Raw genomic sequence first — 27,434 nt, 5'->3', positions numbered from 1 at the left:
TGCGTCGTATCCTCATGCTATGTAAATATGATGTAGAATTCTGTGTGTACTGGGCTGCGGCACTGTACACTGTCTGTTAACTTATTTTTTGTGCTAATAAAAGATATATTCAATCAAAAAATCTGTTCTTATCAGTTTAATATCTGATACGTCCCCTATCTGGGGACCATATATTAAATGGATTTTTAGAACAGGGAGATGGAAAAAGAGCTTGCTCTGTCCACTCCACGCATTGACCTGGTATTGCAGTATCTCCAGGACCGGTGCACCCCTTCTTTAATGCAGTTTCTAAAATCAGAAAGAATTGAATTCAATGTTTTTTGTTCATTTTGCTTGTTTGTCGGATTTTGGGATGGACTCTTTGGCTTTGCTTTTCTTCTCCTCATTGGATTTTTCATGTTCAAAGTTGCAGAAGCCAGATTACAAGCTCATTTTGGTTCAACTTCAGCAACTGTGCATTGCATTGCCATGTAATGTGATGCAATGCTATCTTTCTAGCTCTCCCTTTTTACTTCCTTTTGGATAAACAGACATATTAGGCAAGCATTTTGGAGCTTTCACCTAAATAACTACAGGTGGTGAGATAAGCTGCACAATATAATTGACCTTTCAGTATATTGTTGCACACACACCATCTATTTAGCAAATGCCCTTGTTATCAACAGCAGCCTTTTAAACTCACCTGAGCTAACAGGTATGTGCGCTGGTTACTCTGCTGCGCTTAAAATTTCTTTTTTGGTTTGCTACAATGCCTTTTCTGAAACGTTGTCTCCTTCTGCTGGAACACTGACTTCTTTCATTTAATGCCTGCAGACTATAAAAGAGAACCCAACCCAAAAAGTTTGGTTGATTAGTCTGTGGCATTCTGTTAAACTGTTGCTTATGGCGGTCTCTGTGAGCTTCTCAGCGACATTCAGCCAGCCAGGTATCCTGCCTGCAGTAGATGGAATGTGGCAATGGAACGCTGGCTGCGCGTGTCATATTAGGCTCTGAGCCTTTATATACCTGTGCACAGCAGCAGCCACCTTCAGTCTGCTGCTGGACAGCCAGCAGCAGCAGCAGCAGCAGGAGAGGTATGTAATCAGGAGCCCTCCTGCTAAGGGTAGACAGCTGCTCGTTCCACCCCACCCCCCGCCTTAATTGGTTCTCCTCCCTTCCAACAGTGTTGAGGCGGGTGGGAACAGCAGGGGGTGAAGGTGCTGTGTTTAAAGAGGTGGAGTTATGCAGATCTAAAACGCGTGGATTGCAGCAGCAGCAAGCCGAAAAGTGCAGGCATGTAAGGGATCTAGAGGTTGACAACATGTCTTCTTAACGGGAGTCCAGGAGCTCATCTCCACAAATGGACTTTTCAGGATCCTTGGGTGGCTCCGTAGTTTGAAACCAATTCTGGTTATCGCTTCTCGGCCTTTTGGCTAAGATCAAGTGTAGTATCTGTTCTTATCAGTTTAATATCTGATACGTCCCCTATCTGGGGACCATATATTAAATGGATTTTTAGAACAGGGAGATGGAAAAAGAGCTTGCTCTGTCCACTCCACGCATTGACCTGGTATTGCAGTATCTCCAGGACCGGTGCACCCCTTCTTTAATGCAGTTTCTAAAATCAGAAAGAATTGAATTCAATGTTTTTTGTTCATTTTGCTTGTTTGTCGGATTTTGGGATGGACTCTTTGGCTTTGCTTTTCTTCTCCTCATTGGATTTTTCATGTTCAAAGTTGCAGAAGCCAGATTACAAGCTCATTTTGGTTCAACTTCAGCAACTGTGCATTGCATTGCCATGTAATGTGATGCAATGCTATCTTTCTAGCTCTCCCTTTTTACTTCCTTTTGGATAAACAGACATATTAGGCAAGCATTTTGGAGCTTTCACCTAAATAACTACAGGTGGTGAGATAAGCTGCACAATATAATTGACCTTTCAGTATATTGTTGCACACACACCATCTATTTAGCAAATGCCCTTGTTATCAACAGCAGCCTTTTAAACTCACCTGAGCTAACAGGTATGTGCGCTGGTTACTCTGCTGCGCTTAAAATTTCTTTTTTGGTTTGCTACAATGCCTTTTCTGAAACGTTGTCTCCTTCTGCTGGAACACTGACTTCTTTCATTTAATGCCTGCAGACTATAAAAGAGAACCCAACCCAAAAAGTTTGGTTGATTAGTCTGTGGCATTCTGTTAAACTGTTGCTTATGGCGGTCTCTGTGAGCTTCTCAGCGACATTCAGCCAGCCAGGTATCCTGCCTGCAGTAGATGGAATGTGGCAATGGAACGCTGGCTGCGCGTGTCATAATAGGCTCTGAGCCTTTATATACCTGTGCACAGCAGCAGCCACCTTCAGTCTGCTGCTGGACAGCCAGCAGCAGCAGCAGCAGGAGAGGTATGTAATCAGGAGCCCTCCTGCTAAGGGTAGACAGCTGCTCGTTCCACCCCACCCCCCGCCTTAATTGGTTCTCCTCCCTTCCAACGGTGTTGAGGCGGGTGGGAACAGCAGGGGGTGAAGGTGCTGTGTTTAAAGAGGTGGAGTTATGCAGATCTAAAACGCGTGGATTGCAGCAGCAGCAAGCCGAAAAGTGCAGGCATGTAAGGGATCTAGAGGTTGACAACATGTCTTCTTAACGGGAGTCCAGGAGCTCATCTCCACAAATGGACTTTTCAGGATCCTTGGGTGGCTCCGTAGTTTGAAACCAATTCTGGTTATCGCTTCTCGGCCTTTTGGCTAAGATCAAGTGTAGTATCTGTTCTTATCAGTTTAATATCTGATACGTCCCCTATCTGGGGACCATATATTAAATGGATTTTTAGAACAGGGAGATGGAAAAAGAGCTTGCTCTGTCCACTCCACGCATTGACCTGGTATTGCAGTATCTCCAGGACCGGTGCACCCCTTCTTTAATGCAGTTTCTAAAATCAGAAAGAATTGAATTCAATGTTTTTTGTTCATTTTGCTTGTTTGTCGGATTTTGGGATGGACTCTTTGGCTTTGCTTTTCTTCTCCTCATTGGATTTTTCATGTTCAAAGTTGCAGAAGCCAGATTACAAGCTCATTTTGGTTCAACTTCAGCAACTGTGCATTGCATTGCCATGTAATGTGATGCAATGCTATCTTTCTAGCTCTCCCTTTTTACTTCCTTTTGGATAAACAGACATATTAGGCAAGCATTTTGGAGCTTTCACCTAAATAACTACAGGTGGTGAGATAAGCTGCACAATATAATTGACCTTTCAGTATATTGTTGCACACACACCATCTATTTAGCAAATGCCCTTGTTATCAACAGCAGCCTTTTAAACTCACCTGAGCTAACAGGTATGTGCGCTGGTTACTCTGCTGCGCTTAAAATTTCTTTTTTGGTTTGCTACAATGCCTTTTCTGAAACGTTGTCTCCTTCTGCTGGAACACTGACTTCTTTCATTTAATGCCTGCAGACTATAAAAGAGAACCCAACCCAAAAAGTTTGGTTGATTAGTCTGTGGCATTCTGTTAAACTGTTGCTTATGGCGGTCTCTGTGAGCTTCTCAGCGACATTCAGCCAGCCAGGTATCCTGCCTGCAGTAGATGGAATGTGGCAATGGAACGCTGGCTGCGCGTGTCATAATAGGCTCTGAGCCTTTATATACCTGTGCACAGCAGCAGCCACCTTCAGTCTGCTGCTGGACAGCCAGCAGCAGCAGCAGCAGGAGAGGTATGTAATCAGGAGCCCTCCTGCTAAGGGTAGACAGCTGCTCGTTCCACCCCACCCCCCGCCTTAATTGGTTCTCCTCCCTTCCAACGGTGTTGAGGCGGGTGGGAACAGCAGGGGGTGAAGGTGCTGTGTTTAAAGAGGTGGAGTTATGCAGATCTAAAACGCGTGGATTGCAGCAGCAGCAAGCCGAAAAGTGCAGGCATGTAAGGGATCTAGAGGTTGACAACATGTCTTCTTAACGGGAGTCCAGGAGCTCATCTCCACAAATGGACTTTTCAGGATCCTTGGGTGGCTCCGTAGTTTGAAACCAATTCTGGTTATCGCTTCTCGGCCTTTTGGCTAAGATCAAGTGTAGTATCTGTTCTTATCAGTTTAATATCTGATACGTCCCCTATCTGGGGACCATATATTAAATGGATTTTTAGAACAGGGAGATGGAAAAAGAGCTTGCTCTGTCCACTCCACGCATTGACCTGGTATTGCAGTATCTCCAGGACCGGTGCACCCCTTCTTTAATGCAGTTTCTAAAATCAGAAAGAATTGAATTCAATGTTTTTTGTTCATTTTGCTTGTTTGTCGGATTTTGGGATGGACTCTTTGGCTTTGCTTTTCTTCTCCTCATTGGATTTTTCATGTTCAAAGTTGCAGAAGCCAGATTACAAGCTTATTTTGGTTCAACTTCAGCAACTGTGCATTGCATTGCCATGTAATGTGATGCAATGCTATCTTTCTAGCTCTCCCTTTTTACTTCCTTTTGGATAAACAGACATATTAGGCAAGCATTTTGGAGCTTTCACCTAAATAACTACAGGTGGTGAGATAAGCTGCACAATATAATTGACCTTTCAGTATATTGTTGCACACACACCATCTATTTAGCAAATGCCCTTGTTATCAACAGCAGCCTTTTAAACTCACCTGAGCTAACAGGTATGTGCGCTGGTTACTCTGCTGCGCTTAAAATTTCTTTTTTGGTTTGCTACAATGCCTTTTCTGAAACGTTGTCTCCTTCTGCTGGAACACTGACTTCTTTCATTTAATGCCTGCAGACTATAAAAGAGAACCCAACCCAAAAAGTTTGGTTGATTAGTCTGTGGCATTCTGTTAAACTGTTGCTTATGGCGGTCTCTGTGAGCTTCTCAGCGACATTCAGCCAGCCAGGTATCCTGCCTGCAGTAGATGGAATGTGGCAATGGAACGCTGGCTGCGCGTGTCATAATAGGCTCTGAGCCTTTATATACCTGTGCACAGCAGCAGCCACCTTCAGTCTGCTGCTGGACAGCCAGCAGCAGCAGCAGCAGGAGAGGTATGTAATCAGGAGCCCTCCTGCTAAGGGTAGACAGCTGCTCGTTCCACCCCACCCCCCGCCTTAATTGGTTCTCCTCCCTTCCAACGGTGTTGAGGCGGGTGGGAACAGCAGGGGGTGAAGGTGCTGTGTTTAAAGAGGTGGAGTTATGCAGATCTAAAACGCGTGGATTGCAGCAGCAGCAAGCCGAAAAGTGCAGGCATGTAAGGGATCTAGAGGTTGACAACATGTCTTCTTAACGGGAGTCCAGGAGCTCATCTCCACAAATGGACTTTTCAGGATCCTTGGGTGGCTCCGTAGTTTGAAACCAATTCTGGTTATCGCTTCTCGGCCTTTTGGCTAAGATCAAGTGTAGTATCTGTTCTTATCAGTTTAATATCTGATACGTCCCCTATCTGGGGACCATATATTAAATGGATTTTTAGAACAGGGAGATGGAAAAAGAGCTTGCTCTGTCCACTCCACGCATTGACCTGGTATTGCAGTATCTCCAGGACCGGTGCACCCCTTCTTTAATGCAGTTTCTAAAATCAGAAAGAATTGAATTCAATGTTTTTTGTTCATTTTGCTTGTTTGTCGGATTTTGGGATGGACTCTTTGGCTTTGCTTTTCTTCTCCTCATTGGATTTTTCATGTTCAAAGTTGCAGAAGCCAGATTACAAGCTCATTTTGGTTCAACTTCAGCAACTGTGCATTGCATTGCCATGTAATGTGATGCAATGCTATCTTTCTAGCTCTCCCTTTTTACTTCCTTTTGGATAAACAGACATATTAGGCAAGCATTTTGGAGCTTTCACCTAAATAACTACAGGTGGTGAGATAAGCTGCACAATATAATTGACCTTTCAGTATATTGTTGCACACACACCATCTATTTAGCAAATGCCCTTGTTATCAACAGCAGCCTTTTAAACTCACCTGAGCTAACAGGTATGTGCGCTGGTTACTCTGCTGCGCTTAAAATTTCTTTTTTGGTTTGCTACAATGCCTTTTCTGAAACGTTGTCTCCTTCTGCTGGAACACTGACTTCTTTCATTTAATGCCTGCAGACTATAAAAGAGAACCCAACCCAAAAAGTTTGGTTGATTAGTCTGTGGCATTCTGTTAAACTGTTGCTTATGGCGGTCTCTGTGAGCTTCTCAGCGACATTCAGCCAGCCAGGTATCCTGCCTGCAGTAGATGGAATGTGGCAATGGAACGCTGGCTGCGCGTGTCATAATAGGCTCTGAGCCTTTATATACCTGTGCACAGCAGCAGCCACCTTCAGTCTGCTGCTGGACAGCCAGCAGCAGCAGCAGCAGGAGAGGTATGTAATCAGGAGCCCTCCTGCTAAGGGTAGACAGCTGCTCGTTCCACCCCACCCCCCGCCTTAATTGGTTCTCCTCCCTTCCAACGGTGTTGAGGCGGGTGGGAACAGCAGGGGGTGAAGGTGCTGTGTTTAAAGAGGTGGAGTTATGCAGATCTAAAACGCGTGGATTGCAGCAGCAGCAAGCCGAAAAGTGCAGGCATGTAAGGGATCTAGAGGTTGACAACATGTCTTCTTAACGGGAGTCCAGGAGCTCATCTCCACAAATGGACTTTTCAGGATCCTTGGGTGGCTCCGTAGTTTGAAACCAATTCTGGTTATCGCTTCTCGGCCTTTTGGCTAAGATCAAGTGTAGTATCTGTTCTTATCAGTTTAATATCTGATACGTCCCCTATCTGGGGACCATATATTAAATGGATTTTTAGAACAGGGAGATGGAAAAAGAGCTTGCTCTGTCCACTCCACGCATTGACCTGGTATTGCAGTATCTCCAGGACCGGTGCACCCCTTCTTTAATGCAGTTTCTAAAATCAGAAAGAATTGAATTCAATGTTTTTTGTTCATTTTGCTTGTTTGTCGGATTTTGGGATGGACTCTTTGGCTTTGCTTTTCTTCTCCTCATTGGATTTTTCATGTTCAAAGTTGCAGAAGCCAGATTACAAGCTCATTTTGGTTCAACTTCAGCAACTGTGCATTGCATTGCCATGTAATGTGATGCAATGCTATCTTTCTAGCTCTCCCTTTTTACTTCCTTTTGGATAAACAGACATATTAGGCAAGCATTTTGGAGCTTTCACCTAAATAACTACAGGTGGTGAGATAAGCTGCACAATATAATTGACCTTTCAGTATATTGTTGCACACACACCATCTATTTAGCAAATGCCCTTGTTATCAACAGCAGCCTTTTAAACTCACCTGAGCTAACAGGTATGTGCGCTGGTTACTCTGCTGCGCTTAAAATTTCTTTTTTGGTTTGCTACAATGCCTTTTCTGAAACGTTGTCTCCTTCTGCTGGAACACTGACTTCTTTCATTTAATGCCTGCAGACTATAAAAGAGAACCCAACCCAAAAAGTTTGGTTGATTAGTCTGTGGCATTCTGTTAAACTGTTGCTTATGGCGGTCTCTGTGAGCTTCTCAGCGACATTCAGCCAGCCAGGTATCCTGCCTGCAGTAGATGGAATGTGGCAATGGAACGCTGGCTGCGCGTGTCATAATAGGCTCTGAGCCTTTATATACCTGTGCACAGCAGCAGCCACCTTCAGTCTGCTGCTGGACAGCCAGCAGCAGCAGCAGCAGGAGAGGTATGTAATCAGGAGCCCTCCTGCTAAGGGTAGACAGCTGCTCGTTCCACCCCACCCCCCGCCTTAATTGGTTCTCCTCCCTTCCAACGGTGTTGAGGCGGGTGGGAACAGCAGGGGGTGAAGGTGCTGTGTTTAAAGAGGTGGAGTTATGCAGATCTAAAACGCGTGGATTGCAGCAGCAGCAAGCCGAAAAGTGCAGGCATGTAAGGGATCTAGAGGTTGACAACATGTCTTCTTAACGGGAGTCCAGGAGCTCATCTCCACAAATGGACTTTTCAGGATCCTTGGGTGGCTCCGTAGTTTGAAACCAATTCTGGTTATCGCTTCTCGGCCTTTTGGCTAAGATCAAGTGTAGTATCTGTTCTTATCAGTTTAATATCTGATACGTCCCCTATCTGGGGACCATATATTAAATGGATTTTTAGAACAGGGAGATGGAAAAAGAGCTTGCTCTGTCCACTCCACGCATTGACCTGGTATTGCAGTATCTCCAGGACCGGTGCACCCCTTCTTTAATGCAGTTTCTAAAATCAGAAAGAATTGAATTCAATGTTTTTTGTTCATTTTGCTTGTTTGTCGGATTTTGGGATGGACTCTTTGGCTTTGCTTTTCTTCTCCTCATTGGATTTTTCATGTTCAAAGTTGCAGAAGCCAGATTACAAGCTCATTTTGGTTCAACTTCAGCAACTGTGCATTGCATTGCCATGTAATGTGATGCAATGCTATCTTTCTAGCTCTCCCTTTTTACTTCCTTTTGGATAAACAGACATATTAGGCAAGCATTTTGGAGCTTTCACCTAAATAACTACAGGTGGTGAGATAAGCTGCACAATATAATTGACCTTTCAGTATATTGTTGCACACACACCATCTATTTAGCAAATGCCCTTGTTATCAACAGCAGCCTTTTAAACTCACCTGAGCTAACAGGTATGTGCGCTGGTTACTCTGCTGCGCTTAAAATTTCTTTTTTGGTTTGCTACAATGCCTTTTCTGAAACGTTGTCTCCTTCTGCTGGAACACTGACTTCTTTCATTTAATGCCTGCAGACTATAAAAGAGAACCCAACCCAAAAAGTTTGGTTGATTAGTCTGTGGCATTCTGTTAAACTGTTGCTTATGGCGGTCTCTGTGAGCTTCTCAGCGACATTCAGCCAGCCAGGTATCCTGCCTGCAGTAGATGGAATGTGGCAATGGAACGCTGGCTGCGCGTGTCATAATAGGCTCTGAGCCTTTATATACCTGTGCACAGCAGCAGCCACCTTCAGTCTGCTGCTGGACAGCCAGCAGCAGCAGCAGCAGGAGAGGTATGTAATCAGGAGCCCTCCTGCTAAGGGTAGACAGCTGCTCGTTCCACCCCACCCCCCGCCTTAATTGGTTCTCCTCCCTTCCAACGGTGTTGAGGCGGGTGGGAACAGCAGGGGGTGAAGGTGCTGTGTTTAAAGAGGTGGAGTTATGCAGATCTAAAACGCGTGGATTGCAGCAGCAGCAAGCCGAAAAGTGCAGGCATGTAAGGGATCTAGAGGTTGACAACATGTCTTCTTAACGGGAGTCCAGGAGCTCATCTCCACAAATGGACTTTTCAGGATCCTTGGGTGGCTCCGTAGTTTGAAACCAATTCTGGTTATCGCTTCTCGGCCTTTTGGCTCAGATCGGGGTGTTTGCCTCGGTCTGGGCTGAGGGGTGCGTATTTTCGGCTCGTGTGGTGGAGAAAGCGATCCGTGCCTTGGGCATTACAATGGCGGCTGTAAAGAATACCGTGCGATTGGAGGTTATTGAGGACCACAGACATAACATCGGCTTGGAATTTATTGTCCGGAATATAGTGATGGAATTGACGGGATTTAAACTGGAGAAGATTTTTTGTATCCAGGAGTTTCCTAAAGCTGGTAATTATGACATTTCTTTCTACTTGGAAGCAGACTGTTTGACTTTCTTTCAGCGTTTAAAAGAGAAAAGACATCATGAGTATTTACAATTTATAATCCCTAAGCCTTTGTTTTCTAATATTGAAAGGCCCATTACTGTACACATGTATAACCCGTTTGTGGAGATCCCTTTGATTAGAGCTTTCTTATCACGGTATTGCTCAGTAATAAGGGGGGGAATCATGCAAAAGAATATTTTTGCTGTTTTCAATGGGAATGTGAAATTTTGGGCTCGTTTCAAATCTGACCCTGAGGGTATTGGTGGAACCATGCACCCACCTGCAAATTTCTCCATTGGAGGAAATAGAGGATTCCTACATTATCCTGGTCAGCCCTCTTTTTGTAGGAAATGTTTTTGTTATGGCCATATAGCTGCGGAATGTACCTCTGATGTAACTTGTAGGAATTGTAAAAAATCAGGGCATGAAGCCTTTGAATGTCCCTATCCTGCAATATGTGACTTATGTGGTGAAAATGGCCACACTTGTAGATCATGTCCTAATGTTAGCCGTCAGGTTTTTTTGGCGCGTCTTAATACTGAGAGACGTAGGACATGGGGGGAGAGACAGGGGGCTCCTCAGGCACAGGAGGGCCCTACTGAAATCCCTCGTGTTGTTCCTGAAACTACTACAATGGTGGAGGAAGTGGTGGATTTTATTCCCACTGTGGCTGAGGTGCATGATATCACTGTAGAGGGAAATCTTGGAGACCAGGTGCAGCCTGACGTGGGTGTGGCACCACCTGTAGAGTTGCCTTCTGGGTCAGGGGCTGAGACGGCTCTCAGTGAGGTAATTGAGGAGGTGGAAAGCTCTGAGGAGATGTCTGCCCCAAGTTCCGTTGACATACAGTGGTCAGTTTCTCCAGAGGAAATAGAGGCTGCCAGGATGCCTTCAGCTGAAAATGCTGCCATCGTTTGTAAAGCCTTGGCCAAACAGAAGAAGACTGGTAAAACTGTAAAGAGGTTACGAAAGAAGAAATTTGAGTCTTTTGAGTCTCACAACCCTTTTTCCGTCGTATCTGACTCTGGGGAGGACTCACATTTGAATGAACCTTATAAGGCCACTCCCATATCACCTAGTGAAGGTTTCTTAGAGGAAAAGGATGTGGCAGGCTTGGAGAGCCTATTTGAATTTTCTGAGGTGGCCTGAGACATGTTGATTTCCTTTTCTGGTCTTCCCGGTCTCCATAACCTGCATTGACACCTATGGTCCTGCGGCTGAAAATAATCTCCCAGAATGTACGTATGTTTGCATCAGCGACAAAGCGTGCCACTGTTCTGGACTATTTGGCATCTAAGGGCTGTGACATTATATGTGTTCAAGAATGTGGTTTATCTAAATTTCCTAAACAAAATGAGTGGCTGTATGGGGAGGCAGTGTGGTCCTTTTCTAATACTAACAGAAATGATGGCATTGGAATCCTTATCCAAAACAGAGACATTCGCTTAAAACAGAAAACTATTATTCTGGAAGGAAGATGTGCTTGTATCACTCTATCATACCTTGGTTGGGACTTTAAACTAATTTGCATATATGCAAATGTGGATAAAAATGAGCGCTTATCACTCTTCAAAAAATTGACTTTTTTTTGCATGGCAAGTTGCCTGTTTTTGTTATTGGTGACTTTAACTGTATTTTTTCAAAAGAAGCAAGGGCAGGTTCATGGCAATCTAAAGTGGATGTTACAGGTAATCTATGGAACCAAATGACTAAAGACTTCTCCCTTAGGGATGCTGTGTCGGAGAAGCCGGGACCTTTTACATATCATTCAGATGATGGCCATGCCGAGTCTAGACTGGACTATTTTTTTGTTTCCTCACCGGCAGTTAAATGTGTTAAGTATTCCCAAGAGAAAGTTTGCTTCTCTGATCATGTGTTTGCTTGGGGTGTTTGAGGTGGATGGTTTTTTCTATGGCAAAGGGAGGTGGCGGATGAATGTGAGTGTTCTGGATGACAAGCAAGTTTTCAGGTGTTTTTCAAAAAAATACCATGGTTGGGTGAGGAGGAAAAGGGATTTTTGCAATATCTTGGAATGGTGGGTGTGGGTCAAGGTTAGAATTAGGGATTTTTTCAGGAAAATTGGCTATATTAAGGCTAAAAAGAAGAGATTATTATATACACAAATAAATAGGAGGATTTCCTTTTTGCATGAATGTAGAGCTATGGGTATAGATGTTAAAAGTGAGTTGGTTAAAATGAAGAACGAAATGGGTGATTGGATGTTTGGACGAGGAAAGGAAATCATATTCCGGTCGAGAGTGAAGTTTAGGGAACAGAATGAGAAATGTACGCGCTTCTTTTTTAAGAAAATGTGTGGTGGTAAACGGGATATGCATGTGTTAGTGAATGATAAGGGTGATGAGGTACATGGTGAGGGAGTGATCAAGGAAGTGGTTAATTTTTATAAAGGCTTGTATGGGGAGAAAAAGTGTGATTTGGGGAACGAGAATGAGTTTTTGCAGGTACTTGGAAATTTTGTTACAGAAAGTGAAAGTCAGGCTTTGATGGATGATTTAACAGAGAAAGAATTGTTGGGTGTGATCTCCAAGTCTCCGAAGAACAAATCCCCTGGGCAGGATGGAATCCCATGTGATTTTTATGCAAAATATTGGGACGTTGTTTCTCAGGATCTGTTTGAAGTCATGAAATCCTTGTTTGCCGGAGTGAGTATGCCTGAGTGTATGAAGGGAGGTTTGGTTGTGTTATTGTTTAAAAAAGGTGATAGAAAGAGGCTAGCCAACTGGAGACCAATTACGCTGCTTAATGCTGATTATAAGATTTTTGCGAAAATTTTGGCTTGTCGTATGAGAGAAGTGATAGCATCTGTGATTGAGGAGGAACAAGTGTGTGCAGTGCCTGAACGGAGGATACAAGAGAACATTTGTCTGGTGAGGGATGTGCTAGAGGATTGTAAGAGTAGAAAGAAAGGTGTGATTGTATGTGCGCTTGACTTTGAAAAGGCCTTTGATTGTGTGGCTCATGTGTTTTTGTTTAATGTGTTGTTGAAGATGGGCTTTCCAGAGCGCTTGGTTAGATTGATTATGGGAATGTATGAGGGTGCTAGAAGTGTGGTGCAGGTGAATGGTTTTTTATCTGAGTCTTTTGAAATATTGTCAGGGGTGAGGCAGGGATGCCCGCTTTCTCCAATCATGTTTATTTGTGTGATGGAGCCTCTTCTCCAGCTTATTAGAAGGGATACAGTTTTAAAGGGGTTTTTGATCCCTGGCTGTGATGGTAAGGCTATTAAAGTGATTGGTTATATGGATGATGTGTGTGTGTTGTGTGATTCTGAGAGTGATGTCGCAAGGGTTAAATGGTTAGTCCAATGTTTTTGTGTGGCCTCTGCTTTCAAAATAAATTGGGAAAAAGTAAGGTTAAGGGATTTTTTAGTAGTAAAAAAGTGAGTGATGCAGATATGGAATGTGTGGAAGGGGGGATTAAAGTGTTGGGGGTGTGTCTGGATGAGAGTTTAAAAGGGGACAAGAGTTGGGAGGATCTGGGTGGTAAAATTGCAAGGAAATTGGAATTATGGTGTCTGCGTGATCTGTCCTTTACTGGGAAAATTTTAATCATTAAAAGTATCATTCTCCCTATGCTTATTTATGTAGCTTTGATTTTTCCCCCATCTGTTGGAGTTTTGAAGAAGATTAATAGATTACTTTTTGTGTTCCTTTGGGGCAGTAATATAGAGAAGGCCAAGAGGGAATTTCTTCATAGGTGTAAAAGGAATGGTGGCCTAGGATTCCCTAACATCGAGACTTTTATTGGTCTGAATTGTATTAGTTTTTTTGCAGGACTTTTATTAAAGCAATCCAAGGCTGCATGTATGTGTAGATACCTTGGAGGCTCCGTCTTCCATCGGTTAAAATGGATGAATTATGATAACTGTAAACCTACTGCTTATGTATGCCCTTATTGGTACTTACAATTGGAATGTTTTATCAAAAAATTTCATCTTGAGAAAGTTCAGATGGTGAGTTTTCTGAAGAATAAAAGCATGGTGAAAAGGATGTGTGCGGATAATAGGATGTGTGAAATTAATGGGTTAAGGTCAGCTGAAGCGGAGGATGTCTGGTGTAAGCTGGTCAAACATGATATGTCTAACAAACAGAAAGATTTAGTTTGGATGTCTTTGCATGGGATTTTACCTGTGAGGAGTGTACAAAAAAGGAAAGGGTTGGCGGTGTCTGAAAGGTGTCCGAGAGAGCGGTGTGGGTGTAATGAAGAGGTCCATCATGTTCTATGGTCATGTAGGTTTGCGAAGGATGTTTGGTCTAAATTGGGTGGGTTATGTATGGAATTGACTGGGGTGAAGCGTTTGAATTTTGAAATTGTCATGTTTGGGTTATGCATGTTAAACCGTGAAAAGGATAGGATTTTGTGGCTGTTTTTGGCTTGTGTGAAGGAGGTTTTGTGGAATTGCCGGAACTTGTATGTGTTTAAAAATGAGCGTTTTGAGGTGGATGATTGTGTTAAAATGGTCCTTGAGAAGTTATATTTCTATTATAAATGTGATATGAAAGGTGGGATGGATGCAGAGGGAGTATGGAAATTCCGGAAATGGAAACATATAATTAGTCTGTAATTTTGTTTTTTTCTGATGTGTATATTGCATTTTTTCAATTTAACTGGATAATAAAAGAAACCATCATGATGAGTTTTAAACGATAAATGATTGTGGAATGGTTGTTTTTTTCAGATGAAGAGACGACCTTTTATTCTGCATTATTGTTTTAAACCTGAATGGTTTTGTAAAAAAAAAAAAAAAAAAAATCTGTTCTTATCAGTTTAATATCTGATACGTCCCCTATCTGGGGACCATATATTAAATGGATTTTTAGAACAGGGAGATGGAAAAAGAGCTTGCTCTGTCCACTCCACGCATTGACCTGGTATTGCAGTATCTCCAGGACCGGTGCACCCCTTCTTTAATGCAGTTTCTAAAATCAGAAAGAATTGAATTCAATGTTTTTTGTTCATTTTGCTTGTTTGTCGGATTTTGGGATGGACTCTTTGGCTTTGCTTTTCTTCTCCTCATTGGATTTTTCATGTTCAAAGTTGCAGAAGCCAGATTACAAGCTCATTTTGGTTCAACTTCAGCAACTGTGCATTGCATTGCCATGTAATGTGATGCAATGCTATCTTTCTAGCTCTCCCTTTTTACTTCCTTTTGGATAAACAGACATATTAGGCAAGCATTTTGGAGCTTTCACCTAAATAACTACAGGTGGTGAGATAAGCTGCACAATATAATTGACCTTTCAGTATATTGTTGCACACACACCATCTATTTAGCAAATGCCCTTGTTATCAACAGCAGCCTTTTAAACTCACCTGAGCTAACAGGTATGTGCGCTGGTTACTCTGCTGCGCTTAAAATTTCTTTTTTGGTTTGCTACAATGCCTTTTCTGAAACGTTGTCTCCTTCTGCTGGAACACTGACTTCTTTCATTTAATGCCTGCAGACTATAAAAGAGAACCCAACCCAAAAAGTTTGGTTGATTAGTCTGTGGCATTCTGTTAAACTGTTGCTTATGGCGGTCTCTGTGAGCTTCTCAGCGACATTCAGCCAGCCAGGTATCCTGCCTGCAGTAGATGGAATGTGGCAATGGAACGCTGGCTGCGCGTGTCATAATAGGCTCTGAGCCTTTATATACCTGTGCACAGCAGCAGCCACCTTCAGTCTGCTGCTGGACAGCCAGCAGCAGCAGCAGCAGGAGAGGTATGTAATCAGGAGCCCCCCTGCTAAGGGTAGACAGCTGCTCGTTCCACCCCACCCCCCGCCTTAATTGGTTCTCCTCCCTTCCAACGGTGTTGAGGCGGGTGGGAACAGCAGGGGGTGAAGGTGCTGTGTTTAAAGAGGTGGAGTTATGCAGATCTAAAACGCGTGGATTGCAGCAGCAGCAAGCCGAAAAGTGCAGGCATGTAAGGGATCTAGAGGTTGACAACATGTCTTCTTAACGGGAGTCCAGGAGCTCATCTCCACAAATGGACTTTTCAGGATCCTTGGGTGGCTCCGTAGTTTGAAACCAATTCTGGTTATCGCTTCTCGGCCTTTTGGCTCAGATCGGGGTGTTTGCCTCGGTCTGGGCTGAGGGGTGCGTATTTTCGGCTCGTGTGGTGGAGAAAGCGATCCGTGCCTTGGGCATTACAATGGCGGCTGTAAAGAATACCGTGCGATTGGAGGTTATTGAGGACCACAGACATAACATCGGCTTGGAATTTATTGTCCGGAATATAGTGATGGAATTGACGGGATTTAAACTGGAGAAGATTTTTTGTATCCAGGAGTTTCCTAAAGCTGGTAATTATGACATTTCTTTCTACTTGGAAGCAGACTGTTTGACTTTCTTTCAGCGTTTAAAAGAGAAAAGACATCATGAGTATTTACAATTTATAATCCCTAAGCCTTTGTTTTCTAATATTGAAAGGCCCATTACTGTACACATGTATAACCCGTTTGTGGAGATCCCTTTGATTAGAGCTTTCTTATCACGGTATTGCTCAGTAATAAGGGGGGGAATCATGCAAAAGAATATTTTTGCAGTTTTCAATGGGAATGTGAAATTTTGGGCTCGTTTCAAATCTGACCCTGAGGGTATTGGTGGAACCATGCACCCACCTGCAAATTTCTCCATTGGAGGAAATAGAGGATTCCTACATTATCCTGGTCAGCCCTCTTTTTGTAGGAAATGTTTTTGTTATGGCCATATAGCTGCGGAATGTACCTCTGATGTAACTTGTAGGAATTGTAAAAAATCAGGGCATGAAGCCTTTGAATGTCCCTATCCTGCAATATGTGACTTATGTGGTGAAAATGGCCACACTTGTAGATCATGTCCTAATGTTAGCCGTCAGGTTTTTTTGGCGCGTCTTAATACTGAGAGACGTAGGACATGGGGGGAGAGACAGGGGGCTCCTCAGGCACAGGAGGGCCCTACTGAAATCCCTCGTGTTGTTCCTGAAACTACTACAATGGTGGAGGAAGTGGTGGATTTTATTCCCACTGTGGCTGAGGTGCATGATATCACTGTAGAGGGAAATCTTGGAGACCAGGTGCAGCCTGACGTGGGTGTGGCACCACCTGTAGAGTTGCCTTCTGGGTCAGGGGCTGAGACGGCTCTCAGTGAGGTAATTGAGGAGGTGGAAAGCTCTGAGGAGATGTCTGCCCCAAGTTCCGTTGACATACAGTGGTCAGTTTCTCCAGAGGAAATAGAGGCTGCCAGGATGCCTTCAGCTGAAAATGCTGCCATCGTTTGTAAAGCCTTGGCCAAACAGAAGAAGACTGGTAAAACTGTAAAGAGGTTACAAAAGAAGAAATTTGAGTCTTTTGAGTCTCACAACCCTTTTTCCGTCCTATCTGACTCTGGGGAGGACTCACATTTGAATGAACCTTATAAGGCCACTCCCATATCACCTAGTGAAGGTTTCTTAGAGGAAAAGGATGTGGCAGGCTTGGAGAGCCTATTTGAATTTTCTGAGGTGGCCTGAGACATGTTGATTTCCTTTTCTGGTCTTCCCGGTCTCCATAACCTGCATTGACACCTATGGTCCTGCGGCTGAAAATAATCTCCCAGAATGTACGTATGTTTGCATCAGCGACAAAGCGTGCCACTGTTCTGGACTATTTGGCATCTAAGGGCTGTGACATTATATGTGTTCAAGAATGTGGTTTATCTAAATTTCCTAAACAAAATGAGTGGCTGTATGGGGAGGCAGTGTGGTCCTTTTCTAATACTAACAGAAATGATGGCATTGGAATCCTTATCCAAAACAGAGACATTCGCTTAAAACAGAAAACTATTATTCTGGAAGGAAGATGTGCTTGTATCACTCTATCATACCTTGGTTGGGACTTTAAACTAATTTGCATATATGCAAATGTGGATAAAAATGAGCGCTTATCACTCTTCAAAAAATTGACTTTTTTTTTGCATGGCAAGTTGCCTGTTTTTGTTATTGGTGACTTTAACTGTATTTTTTCAAAAGAAGCAAGGGCAGGTTCATGGCAATCTAAAGTGGATGTTACAGGTAATCTATGGAACCAAATGACTAAAGACTTCTCCCTTAGGGATGCTGTGTCGGAGAAGCCGGGACCTTTTACATATCATTCAGATGATGGCCATGCCGAGTCTAGACTGGACTATTTTTTTGTTTCCTCACCGGCAGTTAAATGTGTTAAGTATTCCCAAGAGAAAGTTTGCTTCTCTGATCATGAGTGTTTGCTTGGGGTGTTTGAGGTGGATGGTTTTTTCTATGGCAAAGGGAGGTGGCGGATGAATGTGAGTGTTCTGGATGACAAGCAAGTTTTCAGGTGTTTTTCAAAAAAATACCATGGTTGGGTGAGGAGGAAAAGGGATTTTTGCAATATCTTGGAATGGTGGGTGTGGGTCAAGGTTAGAATTAGGGATTTTTTCAGGAAAATTGGCTATATTAAGGCTAAAAAGAAGAGATTATTATATACACAAATAAATAGGAGGATTTCCTTTTTGCATGAATGTAGAGCTATGGGTATAGATGTTAAAAGTGAGTTGGTTAAAATGAAGAACGAAATGGGTGATTGGATGTTTGGACGAGGAAAGGAAATCATATTCCGGTCGAGAGTGAAGTTTAGGGAACAGAATGAGAAATGTACGCGCTTCTTTTTTAAGAAAATGTGTGGTGGTAAACGGGATATGCATGTGTTGGTGAATGATAAGGGTGATGAGGTACATGGTGAGGGAGTGATCAAGGAAGTGGTTAATTTTTATAAAGGCTTGTATGGGGAGAAAAAGTGTGATTTGGGGAACGAGAATGAGTTTTTGCAGGTACTTGGAAATTTTGTTACAGAAAGTGACAGTCAGGCTTTGATGGATGATTTAACAGAGAAAGAATTGTTGGGTGTGATCTCCAAGTCTCCGAAGAACAAATCCCCTGGGCAGGATGGAATCCCATGTGATTTTTATGCAAAATATTGGGACGTTGTTTCTCAGGATCTGTTTGAAGTCATGAAATCCTTGTTTTCCGGAGTGAGTATGCCTGAGTGTATGAAGGGAGGTTTGGTTGTGTTATTGTTTAAAAAAGGTGATAGAAAGAGGCTAGCCAACTGGAGACCAATTACGCTGCTTAATGCTGATTATAAGATTTTTGCGAAAATTTTGGCTTGTCGTATGAGAGAAGTGATAGCATCTGTGATTGAGGAGGAACAAGTGTGTGCGGTGCCTGAACGGAGGATACAAGAGAACATCTGTCTGGTGAGGGATGTGCTAGAGGATTGTAAGAGTAGAAAGAAAGGTGTGATTGTATGTGCGCTTGACTTTGAAAAGGCCTTTGATTGTGTGGCTCACGTGTTTTTGTTCAATGTGTTGTTGAAAATGGGCTTTCCAGAACGTTTGGTTAGATTGATTATGGGAATGTATGAGGGTGCTAGAAGTGTGGTACAGGTGAATGTTTTTTTATCTGAGTCTTTTGAAATATTGTCAGGGGTGAGGCAGGGGTGCCCACTTTCTCCAATCATGTTTATTTGTGTGATGGAGCCCCTTCTCCAGCTTATTAGAAGGGATACAGTTTTTAAGGGGTTTTTGATCCCTGGCTGTGATGGTAAGGCTATTAAAGTGATTGGTTATATGGATGATGTGTGTGTGTTGTGTGATTCTGAGAGTGATGTCGCAAGGGTTAAATGGTTAGTCCAATGTTTTTGTGTTGCCTCTGCTTTCAAAATAAATTGGGAAAAAAGTAAGGTTAAGGGATTTTTTAGTAGTAAAAAAGTGTGTGATGCAGATATGGAATGTGTGGAAGGGGGGATTAAAGTGTTGGGGGTGTGTCTGGATGAGAGTTTAAAAGGGGACAAGAGTTGGGAGGATCTGGGTGGTAAAATTGCAAGGAAATTGGAATTATGGCGTCTGCGTGATCTGTCCTTTACTGGGAAAATTTTAATCATTAAAAGTATCATTCTCCCTATGCTTATTTATGTAGCTTTGATTTTTCCCCCACCTGTTGGAGTTTTGAAGAAGATTAATAGATTACTTTTTGTGTTCCTTTGGGGCAGTAATATAGAGAAGGCCAAGAGGGAATTTCTTCATAGGTGTAAAAGGAATGGTGGCCTAGGATTCCCTAACATCGAGACTTTTATTGGTCTGAATTGTATTAGTTTTTTTGCAGGACTTTTATTAAAGCAATCCAAGGCTGCATGTATGTGTAGATACCTTGGAGGCTCCGTCTTCCATCGGTTAAAATGGATGAATTATGATAACTGTAAACCTACTGCTTATGTATGCCCTTATTGGTACCTACAATTGGAATGTTTTATCAAAAAATTTCATCTTGAGAAAGTTCAGATGGTGGTTTTTCTGAAGAATAAAAGCATGGTGAAAAGGATGTGTGTGGATAATAGGATGTGTGAAATTAATGGGTTAAGGTCAGCTGAGGCGGAGGATGTCTGGTGTAAGCTGGTCAAACATGATATGTCTAACAAACAGAAAGATTTAGTTTGGATGTCTTTGCATGGGATTTTACCTGTGAGGAGTGTACAAAAAAGGAAAGGGTTGGCGGTGTCTGAAAGGTGTCCGAGAGAGCGGTGTGGGTGTAATGAAGAGGTCCATCATGTTCTATGGTCATGTAGGTTTGCGAAGGATGTTTGGTCTAAATTGGGTGGGTTATGTATGGAATTGACTGGGGTGAAACGTTTGAATTTTGAAATTGTCATGTTTGGGTTATGCATGCTAAACCATGAAAAGGATAGGATTTTGTGGCTGTTTTTGGCTTGTGTGAAGGAGGTTTTGTGGAATTGCCGGAACTTGTATGTGTTTAAAAATGAGCGTTTTGAGGTGGATGATTGTGTTAAAATGGTCCTTGAGAAGTTATATTTCTATTATAAGTGTGATATGAAAGGTGGGATGGATGCAGAGGGAGTATGGAAATTCCGGAAATGGAAACATATAATTAGTCTGTAATTTTGTTTTTTTCTGATGTGTATATTGCATTTTTTCAATTTAACTGGATAATAAAAGAAACCATCATGATGAGTTTTAAACGATAAATGATTGTGGAATGGTTGTTTTTTTCAGATGAGGAGACGACCTTTTATTCTGCATTATTGTTTTAAACCTGAATGGTTTTGTAAAAAAAAAAAAAAAAAATCTGTTCTTATCAGTTTAATATCTGATACGTCCCCTATCTGGGGACCATATATTAAATGGATTTTTAGAACAGGGAGATGGAAAAAGAGCTTGCTCTGTCCACTCCACGCATTGACCTGGTATTGCAGTATCTCCGGGACCGGTGCACCCCTTCTTTAATGCAGTTTCTAAAATCAGAAAGAATTGAATTCAATGTTTTTTGTTCATTTTGCTTGTTTGTCGGATTTTGGGATGGACTCTTTGGCTTTGCTTTTCTTCTCCTCATTGGATTTTTCATGTTCAAAGTTGCAGAAGCCAGATGACAAACTCATTTTGGTTCAACTTCAGCAACTGTGCATTGCATTGCCATGTAATGTAATGCAATGCTATCTATCTAGCTCTCCCTCTTTACTTCCTTTTGGATAAACAGACATATTAGGCAAGCATTTTGGAGCTTTCACCTAAATAACTACAGGTGGTGAGATAAGCTGCACAATATAATTGACCTTTCAGTATATTGTTGCACACACACCATCTATTTAGCAAATGCCCTTGTTATCAACAGCAGCCTTTTAAACTCACCTGAGCTAACAGGTATGTGCGCTGGTTACTCTGCTGCGCTTAAAATTTCTTTTTTGGTTTGCTACAATGCCTTTTCTGAAACGTTGTCTCCCTCTGCTGGAACACTGACTTCTTTCATTTAATGCCTGCAGACTATAAAAGAGAACCCAACCCAAAAAGTTTGGTTGATTAGTCTGTGGCATTCTGTTAAACTGTTGCTTATGGCGGTCTCTGTGAGCTTCTCAGTGACATTCAGCCAGCCAGGTATCCTGCCTGCAGTAGATGGAATGTGGCAATGGAACGCTGGCTGCGCGTGTCATAATAGGCTCTGAGCCTTTATATACCTGCGCACAGCAGCAGCCACCTTCAGTCTGCTGCTGGACAGCCAGCAGCAGCAGGAGAGGTAAGTAATCAGCAGCCCTCCTGCTAAGGGTAGACAGCTGCTCGTTCCACCCCACCCCCCCGCATTAATTGGTTCTCCTCCCTTCCAACGGTGTTGAGGCGGGTGTGAACAGCAGGGGGTGAGGGTGCTGTGTTTAAAGAGGTGGAGTTATGCAGATCTAAAACGCGTGGATTGCAGCAGCAGCAAGCCGAAAAGTGCAGGCATGTAAGGGATCTAGAGGTTGACAACATGTCTTCTTAACGGGAGTCCAGGAGCTCATCTCCACAAATGTACTTTTCAGGATCCTTGGGTGGCTCCGTAGTTCGAAACCAATTCTGGTTATCGCTTCTCGGCCTTTTGGCTAAGACCAAGTTTCTTGTGTGGGGTCCTTGAGTGTTTTCCCTTGGCCTTCCGGCATCGCCATCTTGATGGCTTAAGCCGGTTGCTGCTTTAGGGGGAGAACGAGGAGGAACGAGAGAGTGATCATAATGGGCGTGAAGATACGCTATGCTGGGACCGATGACAATCGGGTTCGCAATGCATTCCGCATTGAAGTTGATGCTGCTGTCAGAGAGCGTTTCAATCTGTCGTATATGGTGCACGAGGTGATCTTCAAAATCCTGGAAGTGACAAGAGAAAACATTGTCTGCCTGCAGGAATCCCGGAAAGAAGGACGGTATGTCTTGGTGCTGCAATCTATGGCGGCTTGCCGGAACCTGTATAAGAAGTTGAGGGAGCAGGAGAAGAATCCAACCTTGTATGGTTTGACTTTTACAGTCTTGTACTCCAAAGGTGATGTTCCCCTAGTCATATTTATGTATAATCCCTTTATGCACGAACATGACATTGCGACTTTTCTTAAGAGGCATTGTGACTTTGTGAGCAACAGTCACAAAATCATGAACGAGGAGAACTTATGGACTGGCAAATACAGATATTTTGTCAGATTTGGGGAAAGTTCTTCGGAGCCTGGAGGTGTTCATTACCCTCCCCAAAGTTTCTCTATCGGGAGAGATAGGGGTATTCTCTTCTTTCCTGAGGCCCCAGTTATTTGCAGGAAATGTAAGAAGTACGGACACTTACAAGAGGTTTGTACTGCTGTGCCTGTTTGCTCCAAGTGCAACCAAAGTGGGCATGTTGCTAAGGACTGTACCAATCCAATTGTTTGCAATGCTTGTGGTATGGAGGGGCATGCCTTTAAGGATTGTACTCGTCGTGCGAACGAGGGCAAGGCAAGGGCATACTCTGAGGTGGTCTCGAACTCTCCGAGGCCTAAGAGTGTGGCACCTGAGGCCGCAGTTTCTTCCAGGGTGAAGGTAGTGGAACAGCGTGTGGAGACTGCTCCAGTGAGGGCGTCTGCTGACCTACTGGTGGAGCCCGGGAGACTGGAAGAGGTTCTGGCAGCTGAGATGGACATTTCTTCCTATCAGGGGGGTTTCATTGACTCCTTTTGTGAAGAACGTGAGGGAGCCTTGGAAATCCCAGGGGACCCAGCTCTCAGTTGGAGCAGTGAAAGTATGGATGAAGAGGGAGCTGGAGGTCAAGGAGACTTCACTGAGACTGGGGTGAGGTCTTCTAAGGAACCGGACCGCGCTAAGAATAAAAGGGCCCGGTTGTCTGAACCATCAAGTAGCCAATGCGTGGCAAGTCCGGTGAGTGAGCGGGATTACCCAGTGGTTTCTCTTTCTCCTGCGTCAACGGCTTACCTGGAGGAGAATTTGGAGTCCACTATCTTTCAGCTAAGTGGGAGTTCGCCGGATGACAAAGGATAAGGAAGGCATGTTTTTTTGCTGAGACTGGTGTTTCTGGTTTTTGAGCCAAAGAATGGTCTCTAAACCAAATTGGGACATTGCGTCCCTTAATGTAAGACTTTTAAAGTCTAGAGTTAGAAGATCTGTGATTCTGGACTTCTTACATAACCATTCTTTTGATATTATGTGTCTACAGGAGTGTGGTATAGAAGAACCCCTGGAAGACGCTGATTGGCCATATGGCCAGCATATCTGGTCTGGCTCTAGTGGGAATAAAAATGATGGAGTTGGGATAGTATTAAATAATAGAAATTTTGTTTTTGAATATTATAAGGTAATAGAGGTGGGTCGTTGCATCTCTGCAGTTGTGTGTGGGAGGGGGTGGAAAGTTAAAATTATAAATATTTATGGTCCTACAAAAAAAGAAGACAGGTTAAGTTTATTAGATAAATTATGTTTAGAATTACCTGGTAGGATCCCTGTGATAGTAACAGGTGATTTTAACTGTGTAACTGAGGGGAAAGTTGATGCCTCAGGAAAAAAATTGGCAAACATTATTTCTGATTTTTTCTTTTTTGATGCTGCTGAGGTTTATTTGGGGAAGCCACCACCACCAACCTATAAAGCTGACAGGGGTGGGATAACATCTAGGATTGATAGGATGTTTTTTTCTAAAAATATAATATGTGATGGTTTTTCTCAATTTTCAGTTCCTTTTTCGGACCATGTGTGCCTGAAAGGTGAGTTTAGAGGGGATTTAAGGCGGGTGCATGGGAGAGGTGTGTGGAAATTGAATGTGAGTTTGCTTGAGGATGAGAGAATTGTGAATGATTTTAAGAAAAAATATAGTTGGTGTAAATCTCAAAAGAGTAAGTTTGAAAGTGTGTTGGTGTGGTGGGATTGGATGAAGTATGAAGTGCAAAAGTTTTTTCGTCGATGGGGCTATAAAAAGGCTGCCATGGTTAGGAGTCAATATAAAGATTTAATGATGAGGGTGGAATGGCTGGAGAAAATGAGGATGTGTGGTGTGGATGTGGATGATTTGTTAAGAAGTGCAAGAGAGGATTTGAAGAGGACTTTGGAGAGGAAGGGAAGGGAAATAATTTTTAGGTCAAAGGTGGTCCATCTTGATAAAGATGAAAAGTGTTCAAGATATTTCTTTAAAAAAATAAATGGTAAGAAGGAGGGTATGGAGGAGATTTTTGATGTGGATGGTGTTTGTGTGAGTGGGGAGGATGTAATGAAGGAAGTGGTCACGTTTTATGCTGAGTTGTTTGGCAGGAAGTGGGTGGATGAGAGTTTGAAAGAAGAAGTGCTTAAGACTTTGGATTGTAAGGTGGATGAGGATGGATGTTCTGGTCTATGTGAGGCAGTGATTGAGGAGGAAGATAAGAAAGCGGTGTTTGGTGCAAGGAAAAATGTGACGCCTGGGAAGGATGGTTTGCCTGTGGAGCTATATGTTATGATGTGGGAAGTGATGGGTATGGATTTAGTGGAAGAGTGTCAGTTTATGTGGGAGAATGGGATGCTTGCGGGTTCAATGAAGGAGGGAGTGGTGGTCTTAATCCATAAGAAAGGGGATAAAAGGTGTTGAGTAATTGGAGGCCAATTACGCTTCTGAACGCCGATTACAAGGTATTCAGTAAAATTTTGGCGTGTCGGATGCGTGTGGTTGTAGCTGATGTGATTGGTAAAGATCAAGTGTGTGCAGTGCCTGGTAGATGTATGACGGATAATCTGTGTCTTTTAAGAGATGTGTTGTGGGATTGTAAAGTAAGAAAGCAGAAGTGTATGGTGATGGCTGTTGACTTTGAAAAGGCGTTTGATCGCGTGTCTCATGTGCTTCTATTTGAGGTTTTGCGTAGAATGGGTTTTCCGGAGAAATTTGTGCGTGCCGTGAGAGGATTGTATGGGGAGGTGGTGAGTGAATTTCTGGTGAATGGGTTTTTGAGTGAGAAAGTGTGTATTAGGTCTGGTGTGAGGCAAGGTTGTCCCATGTCACCGGTATTATTTGTGTGTATGATTGAGCCACTGCTGTGTATGATTCGGAAAGAGAAAGTGGTGCGTGGTTTGTTAGTGCCAGGGAGTGGTGGAATGACTGTGAAAGTCTTAGGATATATGGATGATGTAGTAGTGGTGAGTGAGAGTGTGGCCTCTATGGAGAGAGTAAAATTGTTGTTGAATTTTTTTTGTGGCGCGTCAGCGTTTCGTGTGAATTGGAACAAATGCATGTTTAAATGTTTTGGTGACAATAGGATTAAGATGGATGGTGTGGCTGGTGTGGATGGTGCAATTAAAGTGTTGGGAGTTTTTTTTAATGATGATTTGAAAGGTTATGAGAGTTGGGATGAATGTGGTGAGCGGATTGTGCGGAAGATGAATTTTTGGAAGTTACGTTCTTTGTCTTTGGTAGGGAAGGTTCTTATTATTAAGGCTGTTATTCTCCCTATTTTGCTTTATGTTTCTTGTATTTTTCCAGTGCCCTATAGGAAAATTAAAAAAGTGGAGAAACTATTTTTTGTGTTTTTTTGGGGCAGTAGGATGGAAAGACTTAAGAGAGAGATTTTGTTTAAGCAATATTTGTATGGGGGACTGAAGTTTCCGAATATTGAAGTGTTTCTAACATTGCATTTTATTAAGACTACGGTCATTTTGATTGGGAAGAATAATAAAGGGGCATTTATGTGTAAGTATTTGGCTGGATGGATGCTGTATGGTCTGAATTGGGTGAAGCGTGATAAGAATGTGCCTGTTGCTTTTAAGTGTCCTGAGTGGTATGGTTTGATTGAGAAGTTTGTGAGGAAGAATGATTTGTTAGAAGTTGCAATGAAAGACTTTATGTTGGTTAAGAAGGTGATGGGGAAGATGTGTGTGAATGAGTGTGAGAGTAATGTGGTGGGATTGCGTTCTATGGAAGTTGCGCGGGTATGGAAGAAGTTAAGCATTCAAGGTGTGTCGAATAGACAGCGAGATATAGTATGGATGGGCCTTCATAATATTTTGCCAGTGAGGGATTTTCAGAAGAAAAGAGATCTCATAAGATCTGCAGTATGTCCAAGGGATGGTTGTGGAGCGAATGACACGGTGAGGCACCTTATGTGGGATTGTAATTTTGCGTATGATGTGTGGAGAGGTGTGGGTGGACTGTGTAAAGGGGTTGCTGGTGTGAAGTTTATTGATTGGAGAGTGACTATGTTTGGTTTTGGTGCTAGTCGTCGTGGCCTAGAAAGGATGATGTGGTTTATTATGGTGTGTGTGCAGGAGAGCTTGTGGGATGTGAGAAATTTGTGTGTGTTTAAAAGAGTAAATTTAACAGTAAATGATTGTATTAGGTTGATCTTAGCAAGACTATATGTAATCTATTTGTGGGATACAAGAGAAGGTGGTGGTGGTGGAACAGATTCTGAAGGTGTGTGGAAATACCTTAAGTGGCAGGATATGGTTAAATACCGTTGATATTTTTTCTGGAAATTTCTCTGGCATAGGATTACTTGTTTGTATTTTTGTTGAATAATACTTTAATAAAGAAGCCACAATGATGTTTATGAAGTGGCAGTATAACTTATGACGAAGTCTGGTTAACTGTTTGCTTATATCAAAACCTGAGTGGTTTTAAAAAAAAAAAAAAAAAAATCTGTTCTTATCAGTTTAATATCTGATACGTCCCCTATCTGGGGACCATATATTAAATGGATTTTTAGAACAGGGAGATGGTAAAAGAGCTTGCTCTGTCCACTCCACGCATTGACCTGGTATTGCAGCATTTCCAGGACCAGTGCACTCATTCTTTAATGCAGTTTCTAAAATCAGAAAGAATTGAATTCAATGTTTTTTGTTCATTTTGCTTGTTTGTCGGATTTTGGGATGGACTCTTTGGCTTTGCTTTTCTTCTCCTCATTGGATTTTTCATGTTCAAAGTTGCAGAAGCCAGATTACAAGCTCATTTTGGTTCAACTTCAGCAACTGTGCATTGCATTGCCATGTAATGTAATGCAATGCTATCTTTCTAGCTCTCCCTCTTTACTTCCTTTTGGATAAACAGACATATTAGGCAAGCATTTTGGAGCTTTCACCTAAATAACTACAGGTGGTGAGATAAGCTGCACAATATAATT

The 27,434-nt window shown here is 42.7% G+C and overlaps 8 non-coding genes and 2 pseudogenes across 8 annotated transcripts; all 10 read left to right on the top strand.

Annotated features, from left to right (window-relative positions):
- Nucleotides 1-81: 81 nt before the first annotated feature.
- Nucleotides 82-274, top strand: LOC141220656 (U2 spliceosomal RNA). The gene has a single exon (XR_012288861.1). It is a non-coding gene; the product is annotated as a U2 spliceosomal RNA (small nuclear RNA).
- Nucleotides 275-1,392: 1,118 nt separating this feature from the next.
- Nucleotides 1,393-1,583, top strand: LOC141220691 (U2 spliceosomal RNA). Its single transcript, XR_012288883.1, has one exon. It is a non-coding gene; the product is annotated as a U2 spliceosomal RNA (small nuclear RNA).
- A 1,115-nt stretch (nt 1,584-2,698) lies between these two features.
- On the top strand, nt 2,699-2,889 carry LOC141220680 (U2 spliceosomal RNA). The gene has a single exon (XR_012288876.1). It is a non-coding gene; the product is annotated as a U2 spliceosomal RNA (small nuclear RNA).
- Nucleotides 2,890-4,004: 1,115 nt separating this feature from the next.
- LOC141220669 (U2 spliceosomal RNA) lies at nt 4,005-4,195 on the top strand. Its single transcript, XR_012288870.1, has one exon. It is a non-coding gene; the product is annotated as a U2 spliceosomal RNA (small nuclear RNA).
- A 1,115-nt stretch (nt 4,196-5,310) lies between these two features.
- LOC141220658 (U2 spliceosomal RNA) lies at nt 5,311-5,501 on the top strand. Its single transcript, XR_012288863.1, has one exon. It is a non-coding gene; the product is annotated as a U2 spliceosomal RNA (small nuclear RNA).
- Nucleotides 5,502-6,616: 1,115 nt separating this feature from the next.
- Nucleotides 6,617-6,807, top strand: LOC141220647 (U2 spliceosomal RNA). The gene has a single exon (XR_012288852.1). It is a non-coding gene; the product is annotated as a U2 spliceosomal RNA (small nuclear RNA).
- A 1,115-nt stretch (nt 6,808-7,922) lies between these two features.
- LOC141220636 (U2 spliceosomal RNA) lies at nt 7,923-8,113 on the top strand. The gene has a single exon (XR_012288841.1). It is a non-coding gene; the product is annotated as a U2 spliceosomal RNA (small nuclear RNA).
- A 6,140-nt stretch (nt 8,114-14,253) lies between these two features.
- Nucleotides 14,254-14,455, top strand: LOC141220679 (U2 spliceosomal RNA; annotated as a pseudogene).
- Nucleotides 14,456-20,599: 6,144 nt separating this feature from the next.
- LOC141220687 (U2 spliceosomal RNA) lies at nt 20,600-20,799 on the top strand. Its single transcript, XR_012288881.1, has one exon. It is a non-coding gene; the product is annotated as a U2 spliceosomal RNA (small nuclear RNA).
- Nucleotides 20,800-26,897: 6,098 nt separating this feature from the next.
- On the top strand, nt 26,898-27,105 carry LOC141220707 (U2 spliceosomal RNA; annotated as a pseudogene).
- The last annotated feature ends 329 nt before the right edge of the window (nt 27,106-27,434 follow it).

This window comes from Phyllobates terribilis, unplaced genomic scaffold (assembly GCF_046119375.1).
Source record: "Phyllobates terribilis strain yellow unplaced genomic scaffold, ASM4611937v1 Scaffold_298__1_contigs__length_2340664, whole genome shotgun sequence".
Classification (NCBI taxonomy): domain Eukaryota; kingdom Metazoa; phylum Chordata; class Amphibia; order Anura; family Dendrobatidae; genus Phyllobates; species Phyllobates terribilis.
Note: the sequence above shows the minus strand (reverse complement) of the source record. Positions and strands in the feature narration are given on the sequence as shown.